Source organism: Diadema antillarum, unplaced genomic scaffold (genome assembly GCF_040938485.1).
Source record: "Diadema antillarum isolate AM-2024a unplaced genomic scaffold, OU_Dant_1.0 seq00001702_RagTag, whole genome shotgun sequence".
Taxonomy (NCBI): Eukaryota; Metazoa; Echinodermata; class Echinoidea; order Diadematoida; family Diadematidae; genus Diadema; species Diadema antillarum.
The window spans coordinates 441,096-454,542 of record NW_027272392.1 but is presented as its reverse complement, the minus strand read 5'-3'; the positions used below and the strand labels follow the sequence as shown (position 1 = coordinate 454,542).

General features: G+C 37.8%; 1 protein-coding gene across 3 annotated transcripts in view; it reads right to left on the bottom strand.

Annotated features, from left to right (window-relative positions):
• The window catches only part of LOC139711778 (CDC42 small effector protein 2-like), a 40,918-nt gene extending 27,736 nt beyond the window's left edge, over nt 1-13,182 (bottom strand). For 2 of the 3 annotated variants that reach the window (XM_071623630.1, XM_071623632.1), the window contains exon 1: nt 12,977-13,182. The gene's annotated coding sequence lies outside the window, so the exon portion shown is untranslated. Of the gene's footprint in view, nt 1-4,527; nt 5,615-12,976 lie in introns of those variants that run through there. The other variant, XM_071623631.1, reaches the window with a different exon arrangement.
• Nucleotides 13,183-13,447: the final 265 nt, after the last annotated feature.

Here is a 13,447-nt window from a genome sequence, read left to right as displayed (position 1 = left end):
CAGCAGTTTACTGCACACTGCACCTCCAGCACTCGCTCATTGCGCGTATGCACACCTCACATATGCGCAGTTAAAACTCCCTCGGTTGTTGGTCCTATTTGCAAATAATAACCCTTTTAAAAAAAAATCCATAAAAGTATCCTGGATCCAGACAATTATCCTGATCACAACCAAAGTTTAATCATCTGCTCCTTGTGTCATTATCATTTTTTTCCTGTAAGTATCATCCAAATCCATTCACAACTTTTTGAGTTATTTTGAGAACAAAGAAACAAACAAATACACAAACGCAAACAAAAACGATAAGAATTAAAACAATTATATTGAGAAAAAAAAGAAGAGGAAGAACTTTGAAGAAAGTATTCTGACTAAAATCATTTTCTGTGATAGTCACATGGTACAATTCTAGTCTTTAGAAAATGTGTCATCTTGTATGTCAAAATGGTACCATTCCCTGTGAATGAAATGCCACATGGTTTATCATATCTGAGAATAAAAATTCCCACACTGCATCAAGCAAGCAATGTCTAAATCACATTTACCAGTAGGCATCATATGAAATACCAACACACTTACAACATTAAGACACAAAATTTTCCTAAATATTTCAGAGGTACTGGTACTATAAATGTTAAGCTGTGCAGCATTTAGTACATCATATAGGCCTACGAGTGTATGTACAGAGTACTGTAATTCTGCCCTCACATCATCCTGCATAAAATATTGTGGTACACAGTACCCACAATGTAGCTGACACATGTACCCTTTAATATTGTGAAAATGTTTATCATAAAAGCAATACTGCTGTATTTGTCTAATTCAAAACATTCAGCTGGTTTCATTAACTGTATTATCCCCCTATTTTTGTTGAACAATAAAAATTTGCTAGGCAACCAGTGAGAATAAAAACTCTGTGCAAACACTAGTATAGCACACAGGGGTGTTTCTACTCTTTGGCAGTATAAAAGGGCTAGTATTTCTGATTCTTAGGCAAATGATTTTGAGCCCTTTTGACACATTGTTACCCCGTACTCCCACATAGTCATCGCAAGGTAGGAGCCCTGTGTTTACAAGCCAACTGTTAGTGGTGTTTCAAAGACTCACTGACGCCCACCAGAATCAAAAGAGCTTTATGCATTCAAAGTTTTATAAAAACCCGTCTCCCAATCGCGCACTGAAAACGTGTCTCACTTTGAATCAAAATCCACAGTAGCTGGCCTACATTGGCCGACTACATGATGATAGATTGATAAAAAAAAATCTCTGAGACTAGATTTGACTTGAAACCCCTTTGAATACCTACATACAATGTACAAATGACACCAATTTCATGCAAAAATTTGTAGGTACACCCGATGTAACTTTTATTTGTGTTGGTAGCTTCACATTACATTTTCTGCAGGTGCGGCATCACAAGTCATTATAATAGACTTTTTGCTGGTAATTGCTAGGGATCTGCATTTTTACCAACAACATTAAAGGAAATTTGGTTGGTTTCTGTCAAAGTGTATATCATCCTTTTCTAAATTTTGGAATCAGGACTTTAATCTGCTGTTTTGTATGACTGAGCATTAACTCAATTTGATATGCATAAATAAGTCATGCTCTACAAAGCATGATGGAGAATACCAAACATTCTCAGCATGCCAAATTATCCATTATCCCTGCCTCCACACTCTGAGAATAGATCAACCCTGTTTGTTTAACAGATGTGTACAGATCATTGTCTGTTCACATCATATTTCACTATAATTATATTGGTGATCATAAAAATAAAAAAACAACAAAGATAAAATTGTATGCACGCAGCAAAGATCCTATGACTCACCACTGTACAATGACATTGCGATGTAACACCAACAATTGTACAATGTATATGTGCTGTATGCTGCATGAATTCACTCAACAATAAAAAATAGAACGATACAAAAAAAAAAATAACACATAGGCAGATTAGGAATCAGTGTACAAAGGGAAATATCTACTCAGTAGGCACATTACCATGATTCCAAATATTTTTGTCAATAGCTACAGACAGAATAGTACATCTTTTGCAATATGAGAGAGAGCATCCCTTTCGTACAAAATGCTTCCTCGATAGGAAGCAGTCATGACCTGAGAAAGAGTTGAATTGCTTTGGTCTACCTGTAAGCAAAATTAGATAATTCACAACCCCAAACAAAATGAAGAAACAAACCAATAAATAAGCAGGGAAGAATAATTCACAAGTAAACTTTCATGATCTTGTAAGCTTGTGTGGAATGAAAATTGTAAAACTTTTTTCCCCTTTTTAACTGTAAGGTTTCTTAGGCGATAAATATGAAAGCATTTCATGATTTCTTTATAAATTTTTCTGAATGTTTGAATGCTTGTATCTTCAAGTTGCTTTGGGGAGTTACGATCAATCTGCACATTTCATGTCACATTTTGCCGATGAAAGGTATGACTGTACAATTACACCATTAATCTTCAATTTACTGAAGCACAGTAGCTGCACATTATAATTTCTATACTACATTTCACTGCAAAAAATATTGGAAAAGTGAAAGCAATATAATTCAACCTGATGAGTACCAGTCAATTTCCTTTCACAAGGGATAAGTGCAGTATACACCACCTAGTCCTGAAGTGAAAGGTTTATTACATCTCATCAATGATGCTCTGAACTGGGGCATGCTGACATCACATTGAAAGCTCTATGCTTGCCCGTCACACATATATCCACCTTCGCCCCATACTGTCTTTGAGGACAGCCCTTCATCATCATCATCAACAAGAGACTGCGGTTATTCAAAGTTCTGGCAGCAGGTGACGGACACAGGGCGTGTCACCGGCTTTCAGCGTGTCGCAATCACGTCCGAGTCTGTAGAAGTCAGGTTGGATGATCAGTAAGCCCTATTGATATGAATACTCCCGAGTGATCAAGTGAAGGCACCTGTCTGGCTTGCAGCTATCACCTTCAAGGTCTTGTGCCTGATCTATCACTGCCTCATAACAGGTGGAATCCCCTGGACTGGACAATCCTATTGGAGTTCTTTGGAGCCATCAGCACCTAATTATCCCTCTCACAATCCCCGGCCTCAAAATCTCACATGTACATACATCAGAGAACAAACGAGTTGTCTTGGTAATGACAGAGAGGTTACAAGTCAATCATTCCTTTAAAAAAAAAAGACAAAACAAAACTTGTTCAGGAAGTTTTCAACCAAAAATAGACAATAACAATACCTTACACATATCAAGGTATATCTCCCTATTGTCAAATTGTGTGCAAACCCATTGGACTTTGTACATAGGCCTACACTGTAAACACCCATCTGAGGTGCAAAACTAAGACGTGATACTGGCATTGTGAGCCTATCTGATACATTCATATATATATTTTACAAATTGATTTAAAAAATGGTTTGTTCTCCCCCCCCCCCCTTTCCCAGTTTATCAACCTCTATAGTAGTATAAATCACAAAGGTTTACACTTAGTTTAAATGGATTGTGCAAATTTTGAATATGTACTGATTATTGTGCACCACATCACATACCATTACATTGACATCCCACAAATGTGCATGTGCAAGGTACAGGTATACGCCTCCAACTTTCACACTTGTTTAATTCTAATATTTTGTTGTCTAAAATCAAACCTTGCAGGTTTTTCAAAGTTAACCTCAAGAGCTCTAGCTAGATATAGTTCTATTACATAATCATACATGTACCACCACATCAGGGGAACACAGAAAGATACATGTATCACATACATTGTACACACATGTATCTTGCACATTTTTCATAATTCAAAACCATTTTTCATGGATTATGAGAAACAGTGCTTGCTCCCATCCCTTTAACCTGTTCTGTACAAACATCTACAATCAAAATACACTCTGCACATTGTCCAGCAGGCTTCTGTCTATAGGACTGGGGATATGATATGATTTATAATATATATCACTATTGCATTGAAAATTTGTGTGGTAATGTCTATTCCGACGTCTGAAGCATAATACTTTTAATGCATAACTTTCCCCCATGTTGCATTGTCACAGTTTACATGTATGACTGTTCAACCTTGGATCTGCAACAAATCTCTAAGTGTCTAGAATGTCGTGCATCATTTTGGCCCCTGAATTTATAATTAACTTTCAAGTGTACATTTCTTCTTCCACCATTTGATTCTTTATAATCTAAATTCAATAAGGTACTAAATCAAAAAGTGCCACAGGACCAACTGGCAGAACTCTGAAACATTCTTTGATATCAAGTCCCACCATGACCATCAAATGACCAGTTGATCCTTTCCAAAGCATACTGTATAAAAGAAGGAACCAAACTATGGTCGAGAAAGCAAATAAAGAGGCCTACAATGTAAATAGCCATTATGAAGCTATCAGATTTATCTGTGACATATAGATTACAATAAAGTATACTTGACTGATATTCATATTCATTCACATTGAATGACTCTCAAATTTGTAACAACATCTATGTCATCCATACATTAACTCTGGCTAGCACCGCACTATTTCCTACCTTCTATGCAGCCACGCGTGCACCGTCCCCGACTTATGTAATTCCAAAGTGAGTCTCCCACGCCCAATCCAAATGCCCTTCCTCCTAGTCAAGTTTAAGCAGAGGCTGTTACTCTGCAATTCATTCTCAATACATGTACTGTATCCCCTTGCGGCAAAGCACTTTCAAACGTACAGGTTTGACGGCAAAAGGGCTGATGTACTGAAATGTACAGGGAGGAAGTGACTCTCTGCCGTCAAAGCGGTTCCACAAGCTGATATCTCCACTGCAGGCTATGTAGGAGTACTTCAGGAAGCGCTAAGAGACACAGAGGTCGGAAAAGTAATTCCACCCACGGTAGGCTCTCTGGTGGATGGTACACAAATCTACTATATATGCTGGTTAGCAGTATACCTCCTCAACACGTAAGTGTAAGAGCTGATGTCGTAACTCTGCGGCTAATGATCCAGTGGTTACTGACAGCATATAAGTTTGAGTCCATCCTCAAAAAACATTCCATGTAGGAAAGTATTGATACATGTAATAAAGCCAAATGTACATGTGTACACTATTTATAAGTCACTCTCGAGACAGGATTTGAAAGAGAGAGGAGATGTCGTATTTGCCAAAAAAAGGAACAGGCGTTCAGACCTGATTGTAATCACCCTCACCAACGACGCAAACGTCTGCTCCTGTGCGAGTTCCAGGAGTTTTGTGGCAGCACTGCCGAGTTTAGTAATGGGCATGTCCTGTTATTGGCTGCTTCTAGCGGACGGTCGCCACGCTACTCCCGGTGACTCACCAGAGGACCTCAGGCAGCGTTTAGCTTCCCACTCCCCCCACACGATACACCTTGCATAGTCATTTCCTTGTTTTCCAATACCAGGGCAATCAGTCGCAGTTTCGCACATCACCAAGACGTGTAATAACTAGTCATGAGATGATGTGAGGTCTAAATTTGGCCAGAAGCTTCAGAAACAAATGTTACCAAAGAGCTGACTTTTGCAACAGGGTTGTACCTTTTAAATACTCACATGCACTTTAAAATGCCTTTCATGATTTACTCTGCATCTATACAGTATTATGTTCTACAGAGAGTCATTCTGCTTTATTATATTTTATTTAATTCTCATTTCATCTATTTCATATAATTTATCAAATGAAGATAATATATCATTATAACAGAACTACTAAAACTGAATACTCTTCTATCAAGACAACTGATGAGTAGAAGAACAAGAGTCCCTTGTAAGTGACACATGATTGACAAGACACATGTTGTGATAAGAAATTGAAAGTAGGCCAATCAGACATTTATTAACCATAAAAAGCTTCACTGTATTTGATTGGATCAAACACATTGGATTCACTCATCAGTCTATCCAATGTTGCCATGACCCCATGCTAATCATGGAGTTGGCTGAATCAAATCTGTCATACACCACAAAGTGAGTCACAGACAATAATGAATATTCCCCAATGTCTGTAAAAAAAAGAATTTACAAACAGGAAAAGTTAGATAATGGTGCAATCAACTCGGAAATTTGGAGCAACACAGACTTGAGAAAGATGATATTGTGATGAAATAACTGGGCAACTTGATTCTAATCTGGCATAAAACGCACTCTATATAGACAACTTATAATGGACAAGAGTCAAACTTATAAATGTACAGTTTACCGTTGGGAGCAGTGATTTCAAAAATGTTCTGAGTTATCACATTTGATGCATTTGTGTTGGTCAGTTGTATCACAAGACATCCTACCATATAAGCCTAAAAAATTTGCAATAAAACCTAAAATATAGGGATATATCGCTATTTACGGTTTAGTCTAGAAATGCTTTTATTATAACTATTGTTCACATTTTGTACATTTAACAATACTTAACATTGATGATGATCCTGATAAAGATTTTTACATTGGTTGTTTTCATTCCTAACTCACATTTTGGAACTATTTTGAAGCACTAAAGTAAGGCTTTTGCTTCATCTGCAACTGGTAAATAATGCCTTTAATGTTAAAGTACATTGTACTATAATGTCCTTGAAAAATTTAAAAACACCAATGAAGATGAGTTTATTGTTATCCAGAGATCTAACTAATCATCGTTTTGAGCATGAAATGTCTTCAAACAGTAGCAGTTATGAATGTTGGTCTATTCTGATGTCAAAACATAACGGATCCTGTCTTTTTGCACATCGTACATGTAAACAAGAGTTGATCTAATTTCCTCATACCTCACAAGCGGGGGGTCTTGTCTTTTTTTGCTAAACAAATATATCCCAAACCAGAATCATCACGACTAAAATCAGGTGCGCAATGTTGCACATAATACAAGTTACATGCTTTCATGTCTGACCATGAACACACAAGCTCTAAGGCTAGACAGGAGGACATTGCTGGACATGGTGCTCTCACACTCGATTGGAGGATTAAGCATACAGGGCTGTCCATACTCTCCCCCACCCCCCCCCCCCCACCCCAATGCAAAGGACAGACTGTCGAAGACATGGATTCATGATAAATGCATTGTCAAATGACCGTCTTGTCTCCCAGCTTTATTCAAACGCCCAAGGATATCCTTGGCCGATAGCTGTGTTTTGACGCATGTTCGTGCAATAATACACATTTCAAAACACTTCGTGAAGACAGAAGCATGTACTGACACACAGACACGCACACAAATGTCAGCAAACATACAATGCACAATGATGCCACGTTTGGTCTCCTTGCAGTACCCTTTGAACACAATAGCCAATGAAATCTTTCATTTTTGTTTTGTTTTGAGCGTGTTATACAATTTGAGCGCCCTCTCGTGTTAAGAAAGATGTAATGACAAGAGTTTCCAAAACTGGGCCCTGTTGCATAAAACCCTTACCGCTGGACTTACCGCTCCTTTCTAGCGGTAAGTCTTCAAATTAGCGGTAAATTTTATAATCCTTGATGCTGATTGGCTGTGACGCCTAATTTTGACGGTAGTTACACGTTTGTACCATTGAAATTCAATGGTAAGTTTTATGCAACGGGCCACTGGAGTCACTTGCCCAGATGGTTTATGTAATGCATGGTGGTATTTTGCAAAACAGCAAGCATACCCCAGGTAGCAACTTCTGATGTGCGGAGCAAATCTGCAATACTAAGTTGACTACTTCTTGATGGCGTCACGATCTTTGGGTTTGAATTACAGTGTACTTAGGGTAAGTTGTTGTTCAGCATTCTTTATTATATCAATAAACAATGTAACATAAAAGGCCTAGGTTGTTTCCTGGATTGAACAGGAGGCACAAGGCAAAGACAAGGACAATACAGAAAAACATGTAAATACATCATACATTGTAAAAAAAACACACTCAATTACAGTTACACTGTACGTATTCACAAACAATAGAAATTATTGTACCTAACCTACGTCTTCTTTGTGGTACACTGTACATCTGACTTGCCCGACAAAAAACAAACAAACAAACAAACAAACAAACAAACAAAACAACCAAAACAAAAGACATCAAAAAGAAAGAAAGAAAATGTGGTTATCCTCACAGAGTCTACATACAAATCTAAGTAACCCCCCCCCCCCCAATAAAAGAAAGAAAAAGGTTAGATGTTCATGTGCATATCATATAGTGCATATACTGTATATAGGGCATGTCATTCACTAAAAAAGCTCACTCTGCAATTTATTGCTATTAACACATAATGTGAGGTCAGATGACATGTATTCATATTGTATAACAGTTCACAAGTGACACTTATAAAAAAAAAATCCATTCCCCCAAACTTGCTTTAGGTTTAAAGGCATTATTTATCATTTACAGATGAACCAAAAACCCAGCTTTAGTGCTTCAAAATAGTTCTAAAATGTGAGTTAGGGATAGAAACAACCAATGTAAACATTTGAACTCTCAGTCAGTATAATCAATGGTAAATATTATATATGAAATGTGAACAATAGTTATAATAAAAATGTTTCTAGACTAAACTGTCTACAATTTATGGTTTAGTGGGAAAATAGTGATATCTCCTTTTGATATATTTTAGGCTTTATTGCAAAATTTTTGTATGGTAGGATGTTTTGTGATACAACTGACCTACACATATTTGCATCATATTGTGATATCTCGAACATTTTTTAGATCACTGCTCCCAATGGCAAGTTAGTTTATTGTTTAAAAAAGCAGTTGTACATGTAGCTACAAGAAGATGTTTGTCCCACAGTCCCTAGACAATCAACACTACAAACTTAGTTTCCCACTAAACCATAACTGTAGACTGTTTATAACATCAAAGGCAATATCTTATTTTTTTTTAAAAGAAAAAAAGATACTGTACTCCAGAAAATTTTGGACAAAACCACTCTATAGGTACTCCCACCATGAAATGTAACCTTTGTACTATCATTTTTAAAACATATGACCTGTACATGTAGGTACAAAAACTTACTGGTACCAAGTACCAACAAGAGTTCTGCCTTTTATTTGTTTGCTCTTTGGCAATGATTCAGGTTTATTGAATTACATCTATAAATGAGTAGAGACAAGTGCAGTAGAATGGAAAACCAAATAAAGAACCTGACAAATTTTATGGGAAATATTTTTCATATTCCAGATATCTTCCCTGAAATCATGATAACAGTGCTCAGTTACAAAAAAAAAAGAAGAAGAAGAAATTAATACAAATAAGATAGAATTCAAAGAAATCACTGTATGATTTTTCTCTCCTTTCAGATCATACTGGACACAAGTGAACCAGCAGCTGATTTCCATCCATACACACATGCTGAAAATCGTCCAATTTCCCAGTTAAGAAGCCTTTTGTTTACGTCATCAGCTTCCAGCTGCGTGGTACAAAGTACCTCACCCAAGCACAGCATGCACATTAGTATGCAAACCTCAAATACGCGCAACTCGAACTCCCAAGTTCATTGACCCTATCTGCAAAAAGATCAAAGATCCTTTAAAAAATCCATAAAAATTCCCAGATTACTACCAAAATTTAATCATCTGTTCCTTGTGTCATTATCAAATTTTCCTGCAAGTTTCATCCCAATCCATCCACAACTTAGAGTTATTCTGCACACAGACAAACAAACAAACAAACAAAGGCCAAACAAAACATACAATATTGTACTCCTTCCTTGGCAGAGGTACACTGTACACTGTATTCAAAAGGTTAACCCGTTGAGGACGGACTGATTTTGCTACAACACGCATTTCCCATAGACACCTGCCCGAGTATACTCGGGACTCGTCCTCAACGGGTTAATATCTGAACTTCCTAGCAAAATGGCAAACAAAGTACAAGCATGAGAAAAAGAGATGAATGTGTAATGCCTGCTCCATTTAATAAATGTCAGAGATCAATTTAACATGGTATCTTCTTATTTTTTCATGGGGGAGGGGGGCATAACTATCTGGTGGCAAATAGGCATGAATTTCACAACATACAGGATTAATATTAAAGTTTAAAACCTATCCCCCAGCATTCCCACGGATTCCCATTGATCAGTTACTAGCCATCCCCTTTAAGGGCAGATTCTGAACGAGTAGTCCCTAAGCTTTAAAATAATGTATAGTTCATTTGATAACATGTACCTGGTACTCAAAATGCACTCTTTGGTGAAGTTACTTGGGTTTGTAGTAATGTCTATACAATGTACATGTATGATTTTTGACATTTACATTACTGGTAAATGAATCTTAGACATATACTGTGATATATCATTTATCTGTTGTTCATAGGCCCATAGACTTCATACTAAACACACAAAATTTGCATTACCGGTACATCAATATTTGAAATTGGTATAAATTTATAAATCAGTAAATTGTGTTTTTATTGATATGACTGGTCACAAACAAACACAAAAGCTACATTGTACACACAGTGTGCTTAATATTTCGTCACGGAAATAGTCTTGGAACATTGTACCTGAGTACTAAAAGGGACTGTACAGTACTGGTTGAGGTGGGGATTCGTGTTTTGAACATTGCTAAGTGAGATAGTGGAAAGCCTCTAATGAAATTATGAAGAGCATGTAATTTTTAGAAGGATTCATCATCTATTTGATGAAAATTGGTTTTCAAATGGCTGAGATATCCAAAAAAGTGCTAATATAATAAAAGGCGACATGCCACAACTTTATTAGGATCTCTTTGTTTCACCTTGTTTTTGGATATCTCAGCCATTTTAAAACCGATTTTCATCGAATAAACTTTTGATACCCCTTAGAACTGCATGCTCTTTCACATCTCATAGAGTGGTTTCTGAATATCTCGCAAAACGTTAAAAGCTAAATCCTCACCTCGACCAGAACTGTACACATCCTTTAAGAATCATTTGAAGGAGGAATTTTGTAAAACACCTTAGCTAGATGACTAAGAGTATAGCTACAATTGGGTTAGAGGGTGTTTACTTAGTATCATCCTGTCATTGTTTGTGATAAGATGTCTCTGCAGTTATCTGGGCAATCGGGTAGCCACGGCAAGAAATGCTATCTGGGTTCAGGAATACCATTGACCTTGACCCCCCCCCCCCCCCACACACACACACACATACACACACACATACAGTGTACACACACACACAGAGTTCCTGGGTATATAGTGACTACAATCATGCACTTAAAGGGTCTATTATCTGTAAGCAATATTACCATAATCAAACAGTACATGTGAATTTGAGTACCCATCAGACCGCGTGTTTGATAATAATTATGTGTTCCAGCACTGTGTGCACACAATCTGTCTGTTACTGTCTACTTACATGTAGCTACAATTGTACCAATATTTTTCTTTTCCTCCAAATTTTTCTTTTAAATTTCGATTTTATTTGTTGCTTTACATTTTGTACATTCCACTTGCATGTTTGAATAAACAAAATGAATACAAAACATAACATCTCCTGTCAAGGAATACATGTAAATCATTTTACTTGAATGTTCAGGCAAACACATGTACAGATATTCACCAAAAAAAATGAAATACAGGCAGCCACCACATGCACACAGACACAAAATTGTCTGTATACACACACACACACACACACACACACACGCCTCGCTTGCGCAGGTTGATTTGCAAGAATTGCAGCGATGGCGGATGATTACATGATTGGGGTTGTGGCTAGCTGGCAATCTTCTGCGATGCGACGTTGTATCACGCGACATTGTATCACTAAGACATTGCACAGTGTTAGGCAGGCTTGAAATCATTACCTGAATGTAAAATACAATGGCATGTGAAGCCAGCTAGATGATACTGCAACGGAGAGCTACACAGCACACAACATTACTCAGTGTTGTGTTGAAACTCGTCGCAAGCTATCTCTAGTCAAAATCGCAGTACGAGGCGGGCTTTAGAGACCTTACTTGTCAAATGACGTTCCATACAACAAGAGAAGCTTGCCAACTGCTCAGTGCATGGTGGTTCATGGGACATCACCTTGGTAATGGTATACATGGACATGGTACTGTATGTACACAGATTGAGGTACAGATTATTATACATATTGCAGGCCCCTAAAGTGCGAGATTGCCATAAAAATAAATACCACCTAGTACTGTGTAGTACTAGTATAGCAAAATTCACTACAAAGTAGTAGTCATGTGTACTACTTGTTAGAGTTTAGTAGCATACTACTTAACCTAACGTTCTCAGGTCCACGCCTAGCTAGATTTTGAGCCAAGAATATCAACAAGTTTCATCAATCATGACATAGGGCCTACTTGACCATGTTGACCGAAAGATCAGTCTGTACGTCTGTATCTTGTCGCCGGGGAAATGCTCCATGCCGCCATGGAGACTACATCTCGTCTGGCCTCACGGTAACCGCAGCAGCGACCCCAATACGTACCGTAAAACTAAAAAAAGGGGTACAGCGCCCCGCGCCGGGGTTAGCCTCACGGAATCTCTTTCTAAAAACCGTCGACGGAAAAGAGCCATAAAAGGTTTTTTTTTAAATTATGAAAGACTCCTCCCCTCCGGACAGACGGATTTTTCTGTCTAACTGTTAACCGTTAACTCTAATAAATGATCGAATTGCCAATATTTTGGATATGTCTTTCAACAGAATCTTCAGCCCTGAACTGTATCAATTGAATAGAGACATAGTCATAGCTATAGTCTATCGTATCGACACGACATGATTACTGACTTCTAGCCCAGAGTCTGCAGGGATAGATAGTTTCGAAAGTTGGCTTTGCCTAGCAAGCCCTTAGGAATCTATTCTGTGTAGGGCTACATAGGCACTGTTGAGCTGAGTTTACAAGCTAACGTTTTTCTATGCTCTTGTAAACCGCACAGTAAGGCAATGGCAATACCAAGTAACGTGTAAACGATGGGTCATTTCAAACTTCTTTTTCAAGAAACAACGTCTGGTAACAGTGGTAACAATATTCCAATTCCATCTTATTCGTAGATATAATGCAATGTAAAGTGCGGGTACACAAATGATATGAATTGAAATATTACCTTAATCCAGAAGAAAGTGATACTGTTATTCAAGTTCACGCCTCAGACTTTCAAATTCTCGGTTTCCTTCCTTGCGTGTGAAGCGGGATTCCGAACAACTGGCTCGGTATATATGCATACATACGACGGAGACGTTCAATCCCGGAAGTATTTTTAGCTGTATGATTACAACGCACTGCTGGAGCAAGCTGTGTACGGTGGTGGTGGACCAGTGAGCTCGGTTTGCTATGTACTGTACTGAAAAACGTACGCACGTCCGTTTGTGTGTGCTGAGCTGCTGCTCCTGCTGACGCGCGGGCTGCGCAGTGCTGAACCCCTTTTTGTGCGCAATTTATTTTACTACCACACAGTAGTATACAGTATAGTAGGTGTGTACTGGTCTGTATACAAATTTACAATGCCGTCCTACTTTGACAAAATTAATAAATGAATGAATAAATAGATGAATGAATTAATGGATTAATGAGTGAG